The sequence below is a fragment of the Erinaceus europaeus genome, chromosome 6 (genome assembly GCF_950295315.1).
Source record: "Erinaceus europaeus chromosome 6, mEriEur2.1, whole genome shotgun sequence".
Lineage (NCBI taxonomy): Eukaryota > Metazoa > Chordata > Mammalia > Eulipotyphla > Erinaceidae > Erinaceus > Erinaceus europaeus.
Genome location: NC_080167.1, coordinates 2,950,149 through 2,964,266, shown reverse-complemented (window position 1 = coordinate 2,964,266; position 14,118 = coordinate 2,950,149). Strand labels below are relative to the sequence as shown.

At 44.6% G+C, this 14,118-nt stretch overlaps 1 non-coding gene across 1 annotated transcript; it reads right to left on the bottom strand.

The window, feature by feature from the left end:
• Positions 1-5,149: 5,149 nt before the first annotated feature.
• LOC132539150 (U6 spliceosomal RNA) lies at positions 5,150-5,253 on the bottom strand. The gene has a single exon (XR_009550455.1). It is a non-coding gene; the product is annotated as a U6 spliceosomal RNA (small nuclear RNA).
• Between the last annotated feature and the right edge of the window lie 8,865 nt (positions 5,254-14,118).

The window sequence follows — 14,118 nt, the reverse complement described above, 5'->3', positions numbered from 1 at the left end:
GGCTAGCAGAGCAGCGTTAACATTTGGAAATGCAGACAGTGTTAACAAGAATTAATCTGACTTTACACACTAGCCACTTTTTCAGCTCCACCTTGTCGGGTGGGACTTTATTTTTGTTGGCAGAGCTAGGGCTTTGAACTTGTGAATTCACCTTTATAAGCAGTTTTGTTTTCCTATCAAAACACTGCTCAGCTCTAGTTGACAATAGTTCCAGAATTGAACCTGGGGTATAAGAGTCTGTTGTGCGGAAGTGCGAGCCGCGCTCGAGTGCAGTTCTGCTTTCCCAGAGGCTGCTGGGAAAAAAAAAAAAAAAAAAGGCGTGAACTATGTCGTCGCTGGTCAGAAGAGTGATCAACACCATGAAAGCCCCAGCTGCCATTGGTCCCTACAGCTTTTTATTTTTTTTGAAACCACTGCTCAGCTCTGGCGTATGGTGATGTAGAGAATTGGACCTGGAACTTCTGGGCCTCAGGCATGAAAGTCTTTTGTACAACCATTATATCTCCCTCAAGCTGTGTTGGTCGGCAAGACAGTTTATGTTTGGGGACAAGTCGGTATGGACCCCTCAAGTGGACAGCTTGTGCCAGGAGGGGTGACAGCAGAGACCAAACAAGCTCTTAAAAACATGGGTGAAATTCTGAAAGCAGCAGACTGTGACTTTTCTAATGTGGTGAAAACAACTGTTTTGCTGGCTGACATAAATGACTTCGATACTGTCAATGAAATCTACAAGCAGTATTTCAAGGATTATTTTCCTGCTAGAGATGCATCCCAGGTTGCTGCTTTGCCCAAAGGAAGCCGTGTTGAGACTGAATCCATTGCTATTCAAGGACCTTTCACATCGATGTGACTTAGTGTGCCCAGTGTCCTTTAGTGGGGAATTTTAATAATACTCTCAGATTCACATCTTAATTTTTTTTTTTTTCCTCCAGGGTTATTGCTGGGCTCGGTGCCTGCACCATGAATCCACCGCTCCTGGAGGCCATTTTTCCCCCTTTTTGTTGCCCTAGTTGTTGCAGCTTCATTGCGGTTATTATTGTCATTGTTGATGTTGCTTTGTTGTTGGATAGGACAGAGAGAAATGGAGAGAGGAGGGGAAGACAGAGAGAGAGGGGAGAGAAAGACAGACACCTGCAGACCTGCTTCACCGCCCGTGAAGCGACTCCCTGCAGGTGGGGAGCCAGGGGCTCCAACCGGGATCCTGACGCCGGTCCCTGCGCTTTGCGCCACGTGCGCTTAACCCGCTGCGCCACCGCCCGACTCCCTCACATCTTAATTTTTATAATTGATGTTGAAAAAAAATCTAAACTATGATGTTAGTATAGACATACTATTAGTGTGGATAAATGAATACTAATTGAAGGTTAGATGATGAATACAGTTACCATTGCTTTAAATTAAACCTAAGCACACTCATATTACTGACTGTGAAAAAGAAGCATTCAAATGCCATTGCCAGAATAAGAGTTAAGGGGGAAGAACACAAGGATAATAAGTTACTACTTATGAAAAAGAATAAAAAGCACACTTGATTCAGTTAAATCCTACTGACGTACTGAATTGAAATACTTAGTTCTTAATTCAGATAGGTGACTCAAGTGTTGAAGTTTGGATAGTAAGAGGTAAAAGGTGAAGAAAATGGACCAAAATTTTGTGTAGATATTTTTCTAATGACAATAAAATAGTATCCGATTTAAAAAAAAAAAAAAGAAGTCTGTTGTGCAGGGCCAGAGCTTCATGAGTGGTGAAGTGGGGCTGAAGGCGTCTCTGGCTTCCTCTCTACCTCCCCTGCTTTCTCAGTTTCTCTCTATATCTAATAAATTTTTATTTTTTTAATTTATTCCCTTCTGTTGCCCTTGTTGTTTTATTGTTGTAGCTATTACTGTTGTTATTGATGTCGTCATTGTTGGATAGGACAGAGAGAAATGGAGAGAGGAGGGGAAGACGGGGAGAGAGACAGACACCTGCAGACCTGCTTCACCGCCTGTGAAGTGACTCCCCTGTAAGTGAGGAGCCGGGGGCTCGAACCAGGATCCTTACGCTGGTAGTGCAGGCACTGAGCCCCACGGATAACCCTGGAGGCAAAAAAAAAAAAATGTACATGCATGTGGTTTAATGGCACAGAAATAAATTATAAATAAACAAATCCTTTACAAAGAAAAATTAAGCACAGCAGCTTTAATTTATGTGGCTTCGTAGCACTTGCAATGATCTGGACCATCTCTAGGACCCTACAAAAAACAAGGAAAAAGAATTACTTGTTTGAAACACACAGGGAGCCGCTTCAGTAATTACAAGGCAAGCAAAAGTCTTGATCCAAACTGACTGTTTTCTGCAAATGGAGAGATGAAAGGAATGTTTGAAATACTTCCTTGACAATCTTCATTCCTTCACAACAATGACCAGGACCAAAACAGTCTGAACCACAAAGAGAAATCAGGTGAACATTGCCTCAAATAACATCTTTGGAGGAACTTCAGAGAAACTTTCCCTGACCTGTGGCCATTCACTGGCAAGCTCTGGCAGGGCACCCAGAAAGCCATCCCTGACTCAGGAGGGAGGAGAACAAGGAAAATGCCATATTTCTGAGCCCCGGCCTCTGTGTCGCCGTGCCGTGGTCTTTGTGTACTTGTTTTCTCCTCTTGCAATTTTTCCTGTTTTTTTTTTTTAACTTTTTTTTCTTTATTTGTTGGATAGAGAAAGTCAGAAATTGAGGGGGAATGGGGATAATAGAGAGGGAGAGGGGGGTCGGGTGGTGGCATAGCGGGTTAAGTGAACGTGGCACAAAGCGCAAGGACCGGCGTAAGGATCCCGGTTCGAGCCCCCGGCTCCCCACCTGCAGGGGAGTCTCTTCACAGGCAGTGAAGCAGGTCTATCTTTCTCTCCCCCTCTCTGTCTTCCCCTCCTCTCTCCATTTCTCTCTGTCCTATCCAACAACGAACAACATCAACAATGCCAATAATAATAACCACAACGAGGCTACAACAACAAGGGCAACAAAAGGGGGAAAAAATGGCCTCTAGGAGCGGTGGATTCATGGTGCAGGCACCAAGCCCAGTAATAACCCTGGAGGGGAAAAAAAAAAAAAAAGGGAGAGAGACAAACACCTGCAGCACTGCTTCACCACTTGTGAAGCTTTCCCCCTGCAAGTGGGGACCAGGGGCTCGAACCTGGGTCCTTGTGCACTGTAACATATGCGCTCAACCAGATGCGCCACCACCTGGCCCCATAATTTTTTTCTATTGCTAATCTAAATTTCAGATTTAACTAGACTTCTCAATCCAGAAATCTCACTTTTTTGTAGTTAGCAAAGTGTGTGTGTATATATATACACACATACATACATACATACAGGGGTAGCACACTTGGTTGAGTGCACCCATTACAATGCACAAGGACCTGGGGTGAAGGCCTGGTCCCTACTGGCAGGGGGCAAGCTTCATGAACTGTGAAGCAGTCCTGTAGGTGTCTCTCCCGCACGCGCTGGGTCTCTCTCTCTTTCTTAAAAGATTTTATTTATTAATGAGAAAGCTAAAGAAAGAAGCAGACCACTCTGGTACATGCACTGCCCAGGATTGAACTCTGGGCTTCATGCTTGAGTGAATGCTTTATCCACTGTGGGCACAGTCACTCCCTCTCCATCTGGCCCTTTCCCTCTCAATTTCTATCTGTCTCTCTCCAAAATAAGTGAACAAATAAACAAAAATCTAGAAAGTATATAAGGGACTGGGCAGTAACACACCGGGTTAAGCACACATGGTGCGAAGTGCAAGGATCCTGGTTTGAGCCCCCAGCTCCCCATCTGCAGGGAAGTTACTTTGAAGGCAGTGAAGCAGGTCTGCAGGTGTCTTATCTTTTTCCCTCCCCCTCTCTGTCTTCCCCTCCTTTCTCAATTTCTCTCTGTCCTGTCCAACATCAACAAATGTAAAAAGATAGCCTCCAGGAGCAATGGATTCTTAGAGCAGGTACCAAGCCCCAGCCATAACTCTGGAGGCAAAAAATAAAATATTTTTTTAAAAAGTGGGGGTATAGCATAATGGTTATGCAAAGAGACTTTCATGCCTGAGGCTCTCAAGTCCCAGGTTCAATCCCACACACTGCCATAAGCCAGAGCTAAGCACTGCTCTGGTTTTAAAAAAAAAAAAAAAGGGTGGAGGAGACAGCATAATGGTTATGCAAAACAGACTGTCATGCCTGAGGCTCTTAAGTCCCAGGTTCAATCCCCCCACCACCATAAACCAGAACTGAGCAGTAGTCTGGGGTTTCTCACTCTGTGTCTCTCTATGCATCTCTCAAAAAAATAAAAAAATATATTCTGATGCGTGAGGCTCCCTAGTCCCAGGTTCAGTCCTCCATACTATCATAAAGCCAGAGCTGAGCAGTGCTCTGGTTAAAAATAAATGATAGGGAGTCGGGCTGTAGCGCAGCGGGTTAAGTGCAGGTGGCGCAAAGCACAAGGACCGGCATAAGATTCCCGGTTTGAGCCCTGGCTCCCCACCTGCAGGGGAGTCGCTTCACAGGCGGTGAAGCAGGTCTGCAGGTGTCTGTCTTTCTCTCCCCCTCTCTGTCTTCCCCTCCTCTCTCCATTAACTACAACAATAAAACAACAAGGGCAACAAAAGGGAATAAATAAAAATTTTTTTTTAAAAGAAAAAAAATTATTAAAAAAAATAAATGATAATAAAAATTAAAATCTTTAAATATTTTACTTTATTTATTATTGGACAGAGACAGAGAGAAATTAACAGGGGAGGAGATGACCTGCAGGGAAATTAACAGGGAGAGAAAGACCTGCAGCCCTGTTTTACCACTTGTGAAGCTTTCCCCCTGCAGTTGGGAGAAAAAATATTTTTTAATTTATTTGTTCCCTTTTGTTGCCCTTGCTTTTTATTGTTGTAGTTCCTGTTGCTGTTATTGATGTCGTCGTTGTTGGATAGGACAGAGAGAAATGGAGAGAGGAGGGGAAGACAGAGAGGAGGAGAGAAAGACAGACACCTGCAGACCTGCTTCACCTGTGAAGCGACTCCCCTGCTGGTGGGGAACCAGGGTGCTCAAACCGGGACCCTTAATCTGGTCCTTGCACTTTGCACCACCTGCACTTGGGAAATTTTTTTATAGAGTACTTTTGCTGCTTAACTGTTTTTGTTTTTTTTTAATAGAACCCTTCATGAATTTATGTGTCATCCTTGCCCAGGGGCCATGCTAATTTACTCGGTATTGTTCCAAAAGAATAGAAATCTATAATTTCAAAGAGTGAGATTGGGATGTAGCTCGGTGGTAAAGCACATACTTCTCAGATATGACGTGTTGGAAAGTAGCCGTGTTCACCACGATACCACCAAAGCTTCCAGATACGAAATCTTGGGCTTAATACCTAGCATATACACACATCAAGCGCTTAAGAGAAACTTCCTTGGGGTATGGAGGGTAGACAGCATAATGGTTATGCAAAGAGACTCTCATGCCTGAGGCTCCACAGTCCCAGGTTCACTCCCCTGCACCACCATAAACCAGAGCTGAGCAGTGCTCTGGTAAAAAAAAAAAAAAAAAATTCCTTGGGAGTCAGGTAGTGGCACATGCAGTTAAGCACACATAATACTAAGCTTTGTGGTCTGGGAGGTGGCACAGTGGTAAAGCTTTGGACTCTCAAACATGAGGTCCCGAATTCGATCCCCGGCAGCACATGTGCCAGAGTGATGTCTGGTTCTTTCTCTCTCCTCCTATCTTTCTCATAAGTAAAATCTTTAAATAATAATAATAATAAGCGCAAGGACCTGTACAAGGGCCCGGGTTTGAGCCCCTGGCTCCCCACCTGCGGGGGCGGGGGAGATGCTTCACTGGAGGTGAAACAAGTCTGTGTCTGTCTTTCTCCCTATCTCCCTCTCTCAATTTCTCTCTGTCCTATCCAATTAAAAAAATGGCCACCTGTGGTCCGGGAGGTGGCGCAGTGGTTAAGGAACTAGACTCTCAAGCATGAGGGCCTGAGTTCAATCCCCGGCAGCACGTGTACCAGAATGATGTCTGGCCCTTTCTCTCCTCCTATCTTTCTCATTAATAAAATAAATAAAATCTTTTTTTTTCAAATAAATAAAATCTTTTTTTTTAAAAAAAAAGCCCTACATCAAGGTGCACAGCAAACTTTAAAAAATAAATAAATGGCCACCAGGAGCAGTGGTTCATAGTGCAGGCACTGAGCCCCAGGGATAACCCTGGAGGGAAAAATAAAAAGAAGAAGAAAGAGAAGAGAAACTTCCTTTTGGAACAGAAAAATAGCTCATGTGGATTGTACCCTACTTTGCCTTGTGTGTGACCCAAGTTCAAGCCTGGATCCCACCTCACTGGAGGAAGGTTCAGTGCTGTGTTCTCTCACTGGTTCTCGCTGCCTCTTTGTCTCTGTTTGCGTCAGTCTGAAAAAGTGATCCCAGAGGTGCTGTGCAGTGGTGCACCGAGCCGAGTGCACACATGCACAAGGACCCAGGTTCGAGCCTCTGCTCTCTACTGCTTGGGGGAAGCTTCACAAGCAGTGAGGCAGGTCTGCAGGCATCTGTTTTTCTTTCCTTCTACTTCCCACTCCCCTCTCAATTTCTCTCTGTCATATTAAGTATAATAGGGGGGAAAAAAAAAGGAGAAAGTGGCCACCTGGAGTGGTGGGTTCATAGTGCCAATACTGAGTCCCAGCAACAACAATAATGACATCAACAATAACTACAACAATAAAACAAGGCCAACAAAAGGGAATAAATATTAAAAAAAAAAAAAAAAGAAAAGAACTAATATAAGGAAAATTGTATGGTGGTCTGGGAGGTGGCACAGTGGATAAAGTATTGGATTCTTTTTTATTTTTATTATTTTTATTTATTTTCCCTTTTTGCTCTTGGGTTTTTTTTATTGTTTATGGTTGTTGTCATTGATGTCGTCATTGTTGGATAGGGCAGAGAGAAATGGAGAGAGGAGGGGAAGACAGAGAGGGGGAGAGAAAGACAGACACCTGCAGACCTGCTTCACAGCCTGTGAAGTGACTCCCCTGTGGGTGGGGAGTCGGGGGGGCTCGATCCGGGATCCTTACTCCGCCGGTCCTTGCGTTTCGCTCCATGCATGCGCTTAACCCGCTGCACTAACGCTCGACCCCCTCAAGTATCTGCTTTCTTCTGGCTCAAAGTATTGCAAACATCTGACAGACTAGAAGGGGCTGGGGGGGCCAGGCGGTGGCCCAAAGATCCGATTTTGAGCCTCCAGTTCCCCACCTGCGGGAGGGTCGCCTCACAAGAGGTGAAGCAGGTCTGCAGGTGTCTGTTTTTCTCTCTCTCTGGCTCCTCCTCCCCTCTCAATGTCTCTCTGTCCTATCCAATTAAAAAAAAAAGTAAAAAATGGTTTCAAAAAAAGGCTTCCAAGAGTAGTGGATTCTTAGTGCAGGCATAGTTCCATCGCTGGGGAGCCAGAGACAACCCAAACTGCCCCTGCGGCTACAGACAGACTATGACCCACATAGTCAACGACTGCCACCTCTCCAGATTCAAAGGAGGTCTCGAAACTTTACATCAGGCTCAACCTGACGCTGTTGACTGGCTACGGAAGAAGGGCAAACGCTAGAAGAAGAAGTGCAGTGCAGGCATGCTAACTCTTTTTTTTTTTAATAATTTATTTCTTTATTGGGGAATTAATGTTTTACATTCAACAGTAAATACAATAGTTTGTACATACATAACATTCCCCAGATTCCCATTTAACAATACAACCCCCACTATGTCATTCATCATCTTTCATGGACCTGTATTCTCCCCAACCACCCACCCACCGCAGAGTCTTTTACTTTGGTGTAATACTCCAATTCCATTTCAGGTTCGACTTGTGTTTTCTTTTCTAATCTTGTTTTTCAACTTCGGCCTGAGAGTGAGATCATCCCATATTCATCTGTCTGTTTCTGACTTATTTCACTCAACATGATTTTTTCAAGGTCCATCCAAGATCGGCTGAAAACAATGAAGTCACCATTTTTTACAGCTGAGTAGTATTCCATTGTGTATATATACCACAACTTGCTCAGCCACTCATCTGTTGTTGGACACCTGGGTTGCTTCCAGCTTTTGGCTATTACAAATTGTGCTGCCAAGAACATATGTGTACACAGATCTTTTTGGATGGATGTGTTGGGTTCCTTAGGATCTATCCCCAGGAGGGGAATTGCAGGGTCATAGGGTAGGTCCATTTCTAGCCTTCTGAGAGTTCTCTAGACTGTTCTCCACAGAGGTTGGACCCATTGACATTCCCACCAGCAGTGCAGGAGGGTTCCTTTGACCCCACACCCTCTCCAGCATTTGCTGCTGTTACTTTTTCTGATGTATGACATTCTCACAGGAGTGAAGTGATATCTCATTGTTGTCTTTATTTGCATTTCTCTGACAATCAGAGACTTGGAGCATTTTTTCATGTGTTTCTCGGCCTTTTGGATCTCTTCTGTGGTGAATATTTTGTCCATGTCCTCCCCCCATTTTTGGATGGGGTTATTTGTTGTCTTGTTGTTGAGTCTGGCAAGCTCTTTATATATGTTGGTTATTAAACTCTTATCTGATGTATGGCATGTAAAGATCTTCTCCCATTCTGTGAGGGGTCTCTTGGTTTGGGTAGTGGTTTCTTTTGCTGTGAAGAAGCTTTTTAATTTGATGTAGTCCTATAGGTTTATACTTGCCTTAGTCTTCCTTGTAATTGGATTCGTTTCATTGAAAATGTCTTTAAAATTTATGCGGAAAAAAGTTCTGCCAATATTTTCCTCTAAGTATCTGATAGTTTCTGGTCTAACATCCAAGTCCTTGATCCACTTGGAATTTACTTTTGTATTTGGTGAAATACAGTGATCCAGTTTCATTCTTCTGCATGTTTCGACCCATTGTTTCCAACACCATTTGTTGAAGAGACTCTGCTTTCCCCATGTAATAGTCTGGGCCCCTTTGTCAAAGATTAGATGTCCATAGGTGTGGGGCCTCATTTCTGGGCTCTCAATTCTATTCCACTGGTCAGTGTGTCTGTTCATGTTCCAGTACCAAGCAGTTTTGATGACAATGGCCCTATAATACAGTTTGAGATCTGGGAGTGTGATGCCTCCAGTTCTGTTCTTTTTTCTCAAGATTGTTTTGGCAATTCTAGGTCTTTTCTGGTTCCAGATAAACATTTGTAGCATTTTTTCTATTCTCCTAAAAAATGTGCTTGGGATCTTGATGGGGATAGGCATGCTAACTCTTAAGGCAAGATAGAAAGCTCTGTCTGAATGTAGAGGTGGCAGTCCTTACTAGGGAAGCGGACAATGCAGACAAATTTCACATTTTACTAGAGAGAGAATTAGATTTTCAGTGGAAAGTTGAAGAAAATCCTGCAACCAAGGAGGCGGCTCAGTGGTGTACAGGACTTACATGTGTTGTGGCACAGAATTCCTTTTCCAGCACCACAAACGCCAGGGTGATGCTCTCTGTGTGTCTGTCTCTACTATTATTATCATTCTACCAGAGCACTACTTAGCTTTGGCTGATGGCAGTGGTGGGGAGAGGGGGGTTGAAACTAGGACTTTGGAACCTCGAGTACGAGTGTCTCTTTGCATAGTAACTACAATGCTCTCTTCATCTGTTCATATCTGTGTCTCTTTTTTACTTTAATTTTTTTATTATTATTTATTTTCCCTTTTGTTGCCCTTGTAGTTATTATTGTTGTTGATGTCATTGTTGTTGGATAGGACAGAGAGTAATGGAGAGAAGAGGGGAAGACAGAGAGGGGGAGGGAAAGACAGACACCTGCAGACCTGCTTTACCACTTGTGAATCGACCCCCCTACAGGTGGGGAGCCAGGGATCGAACCCGTATCCTTACACCGGTCGTTGCACTTCACGCCACATGCGCTTAACCTGCTGCGCTACCGGCGACTCCCTCTGTCTCTCTTTAAGTTGGTTATTTGTTCACTCATTCTAGTGTCATTAAGTAAATAAATCTTTTAAAAATTATCTTTATTTACTTGTTGGATAGAGACAGCCAGAAATCGAGAGAGAAGGGAAAGAGAGAGAGAGAGAGAGAGAGAGAGAGAGAGCAAGGAAAGGAGAGAAACAGAGGGACACCTGTAGCCGGCTTCACCACTCACAAAGTTTTCCCCCTGTAGGTGGGGACCGGGTGCTCAAACCTGGGTCCTTGCGCATTGTAACATGTGTCTTCAATCAGGTCCGCCACCACCTGGCCCCAATAAATAAATCTTTCCCTTAATTCTTTGTTAAATAATAAGAGAAAGAGGAGAGAAAGAGACAGACAGACACAATCAATGAATCTAGGGAGAAATTGTGAGGGGCTTTGAGTGTAAGATGGAAAATTCCTTACCCTTTCCCCTTGAAAAACAGGACCTAATCAGTAAGCCACTAGTTGTTTACCAAGACCCCGCATACAGGCAAGGCTTATCAGGACCTTTGCACTGGAAGCTGTTTACCAGAAGGCTGCAGCTGATGGCGGGAGGATGTGATGACCCTACCCTGGCTAGGTTTTATTGGTTGTGTGGTTTTGCAATGTTTGAAATCAGCCCGCGCTTTGCTTTGAGTGGATCCCGCTTCTTGCTAGGTTTGAAATGATTGGATTCTGCGTTTTCTATAGCATGTTATTGGATATAGATTGATAAGGTGATGCATTCCCCCTCCCTGAGTGTATTCAGAAATCCTATAAATTGTGTGGTTTGAGCCTTGTTCGGGGTCGAACTGGTGGACTGCTGTCAGTCACCTCTCGGACCGGATTCGAATTCGTGAATAAACATCTTTTGCTTCCTTGCAGTGGATGGTGGTTTGATTTTGCTCGCTAACATGTAGCTTGGTAAGGCGGTTGGACAGGCTTCAAGAGATGCAGCAGATTGTCCTGGGAGATGGCACAGTGGAGGGGACTTTGGACACTGAAGCATGAGGTTTCCGGTTCAGTCCCCAGCATGGCATATGCCAGGGGATGTGGTGACTCACTCTTGTGCTCTCGGCCACTGTCTCGTTAATAAATAAATATGAAAAAAAGGGAGTCGGGCGGCAGCGCAGCGGGTTAAGTGCAGGTAGCACAAAACACAATGGCCTGCATAAAGATCCCGGTTCGAGCCCCCAGCTCTCCACCTGCAGGGGAGTCGTTTCACAAGCAGTGAGGCAGGTCTGCAGGTGTCTGCAGGTGTCTATCTTTCTCTCCCTGTTTTTCTTACCTTCTCTCCCCATTTTACTCTGTCCTAGCCATCAACAATGACAGCAGCAATAACAATAACAACAACAGCAACAAAGTAGGAAAAGATGACCGCCAGGAGCAGTGGATTTATAGTTTAGGCACTGAGCCCCTGCAGGTGGAGAGCCGGGGGCTCGAACCGGGATCCTTAGCCAGTCCTTGTGCTTTGCACCACCTGCGCTTCAACTGCTGTGCTACCGCCCGACTCCTCCCTCCACATTCCTAAGCTAATATGCTAAAAGGTAAAAGATGACTAGGGAGGAATCCAGCTATCTCCAGACTGATACATACCAGGCACTAGGCCTCCCCTTCTCTGCCCATACCAAGGCCACAGATAAGAAGCATGTATAGGGGGTTGGCGGTAGCACAGCGGGTTAAGAGCATGTGGCAGAAAGCGCAGGGACCGGCGTGAGGATCCCGGCTTGAGCCCCAGGCTCCCCACATGCAGGGGAGTCGCTTCACAGGCAGTGAAGCAGATCTGCAGGTGTCTGTCTTTCTCTCCCCCACTCTGTCTTCCCCTCCTCTCTCCATTTCTCTCTGTCCTGTCCAACAAAACGAAGGACATCAATAATAACAATTATAACCACAACAAGGCTACAACAACAAGGGCAACAAAAAGGGGTGAAAAATGGCCTCCAGGAGAAATGGATTCATAGTGCAGGCACTGAGCCCAGCAATAACCCTGGAGGCAAAATAAATAAATAAATAAATAAATATGGAATCGGGCGGTAGCGCAGCAGGTTAAGCGCACATGGCACAAAACGCAAGGACAGGCATTAAGATTCTGATTCGAGCCCCAACTCCCCACCTGCAGGGGAGTCGCTTCATAGGTGGTAAAGCAGGTCTGCAAGTGTCTGTCTTTCTCTCCCCCTCTCTGTCTTCCCCTCCTCTCTCCATTTCTCTCTGTCCTAGCCAACAAAGACGACAACAATCATAACTACAACAATAAAAAACAAGGGCAACAAAAGGGAATAAATATTTTTTAAATAATGATAATAATAAATAATAAACAATGATTATGAAACTGGCAAATCACGTCAGGGAGGGTACTATGTATAGCTACTATGTGTGCTACCTATGAAAAGCGGTGTTTTAAGGGTTTCGAATACTTAAACTTTTCTTCTTCCATCAACCCTCTGAAGATAGGCACTGCTATATTTGTGTGTTCCTGATGAGAAGGATGAACAATAGAGTGACAGAACTTGGGGGGCTGAGGAGATGGCAAAATGGTTATGCAAGTGACCTTCATGCATAAGGCTCTGAAGTCACAGGTTCAGTCCCCAGTACCACCATCATCCAAAGCTGAGCAGTGCCCTGGTCTCTGTCTCTTTCTGTACCATTTCATCTGTATCTCTCTCATTAAAATATAACAAAATAAGGGCAGAGGGTACATAGCATAATGTTATGCAAACAGACTCTCATGTCTGAGGCTCCAAAGTCCCAGGTTCACTCCCCTGCACCACCATAAGCCTGAGCTGAACAGTGCTCTGGTAAAAACAAACAAAGTAATAAGAAAGTAGAGGCCCCCCACACCTATGGACATCTCATCTTTGACAAAGGGGCCCAGATTATTAAATGGGGAAAGCAGAGTCTCTTCAACAAATGGTGTTGGAAACAATGGGTTGAAACATGCAGAAGAATGAAACTGAACCACTGTATTTCACCAAATACAAAAGTAAATTCCAAGTGGATCAAGGACTTGGATGTTAGACCACAAACTATCAGATACTTAGAGGAAAATATTGGCAGAACTCTTTTCCGCATACATTTTAAAGACATCTTCAATGAAAAGAATCCAATTACAAAGAAGACTAAGGCAAGTATAAACCTATGGGACTACATCAAATTAAAAAGCTTCTTCACAGCAAAAGAAACCACTACCCAAACCAAGAGTCCCTTCACAGAATGGGAGAAGATCTTTACATGCCATACATCAGACAAGAGTTAAATAACCAACATATATAAAGAGCTTGCCAGACTCAACAAGACAACAAATAATCCCATCCAAAAATTGGGGGAGGACATGGACAGAATATTCACCACAGAAGAGATCCAAGGGGGTCGGGCAGTGGCACAGTGGGTTAAGCGCATGTGGCGCAAAGGCAAGGACTGGCGTAAGGATTCCAGTTTGAGCCCCCGGCTCCCCACCTGCAGGGGAGTCGCTTCACAGGCGGTGAAGCAGGTCTGCAGGTGTCTGTCTTTCTCTCTCCCTCTCTGTCTTCCCCTCCTCTCTCCATTTCTCTCTGTCCTATCCAACAACGAATAGCATCAACAATGGCAATAATAATAACCACAACGAGGCTACAACAGCAAGGGCAACAAAAGGAAGAAAAAATGGCCTCCAGGAGCGGTGGATTCATGGTGCCGGCACCGAGCCCAGCAATGACCCTGGAGGGAAGAAAAAAAAAAAAAAAAGAGATCCAAAAGGCCGAGAAACACATGAAAAAATGCTCCAAGTCTCTGATTGTCAGAGAAATGCAAATAAAGACAACAATGAGATACCACTTCACTCCTGTGAGAATGTCATACATCAGAAAAAGTAACAGCAGCAAATGCTGGAGAGGGTGTGGGGTCAAAGGAACCCTCCTGCACTGCTGGTGGGAATGTCAATGGGTCCAACCTCTGTGGAGAACAGTCTGGAGAACTCTCAGAAGGCTAGAAATGGACCTACCCTATGATCCTGCAATTCCTCTCCTGGGGATATATCCTAAGGAACCTAACACACCCATCCAAAAAGATCTGTGTACACGTATGTTCTTGGCAGCAATAGCCAAAAACTGGAAGCAACCCAGGTGTCCAACAACAGATGAGTGGCTGAGCAAGTTGTGGTCTAGATACACAATGGTATGAATACTACTCAGCCGTAAAAATTGGTGACTTCACTGTTTTCAGCCGATCTTGGATGGAC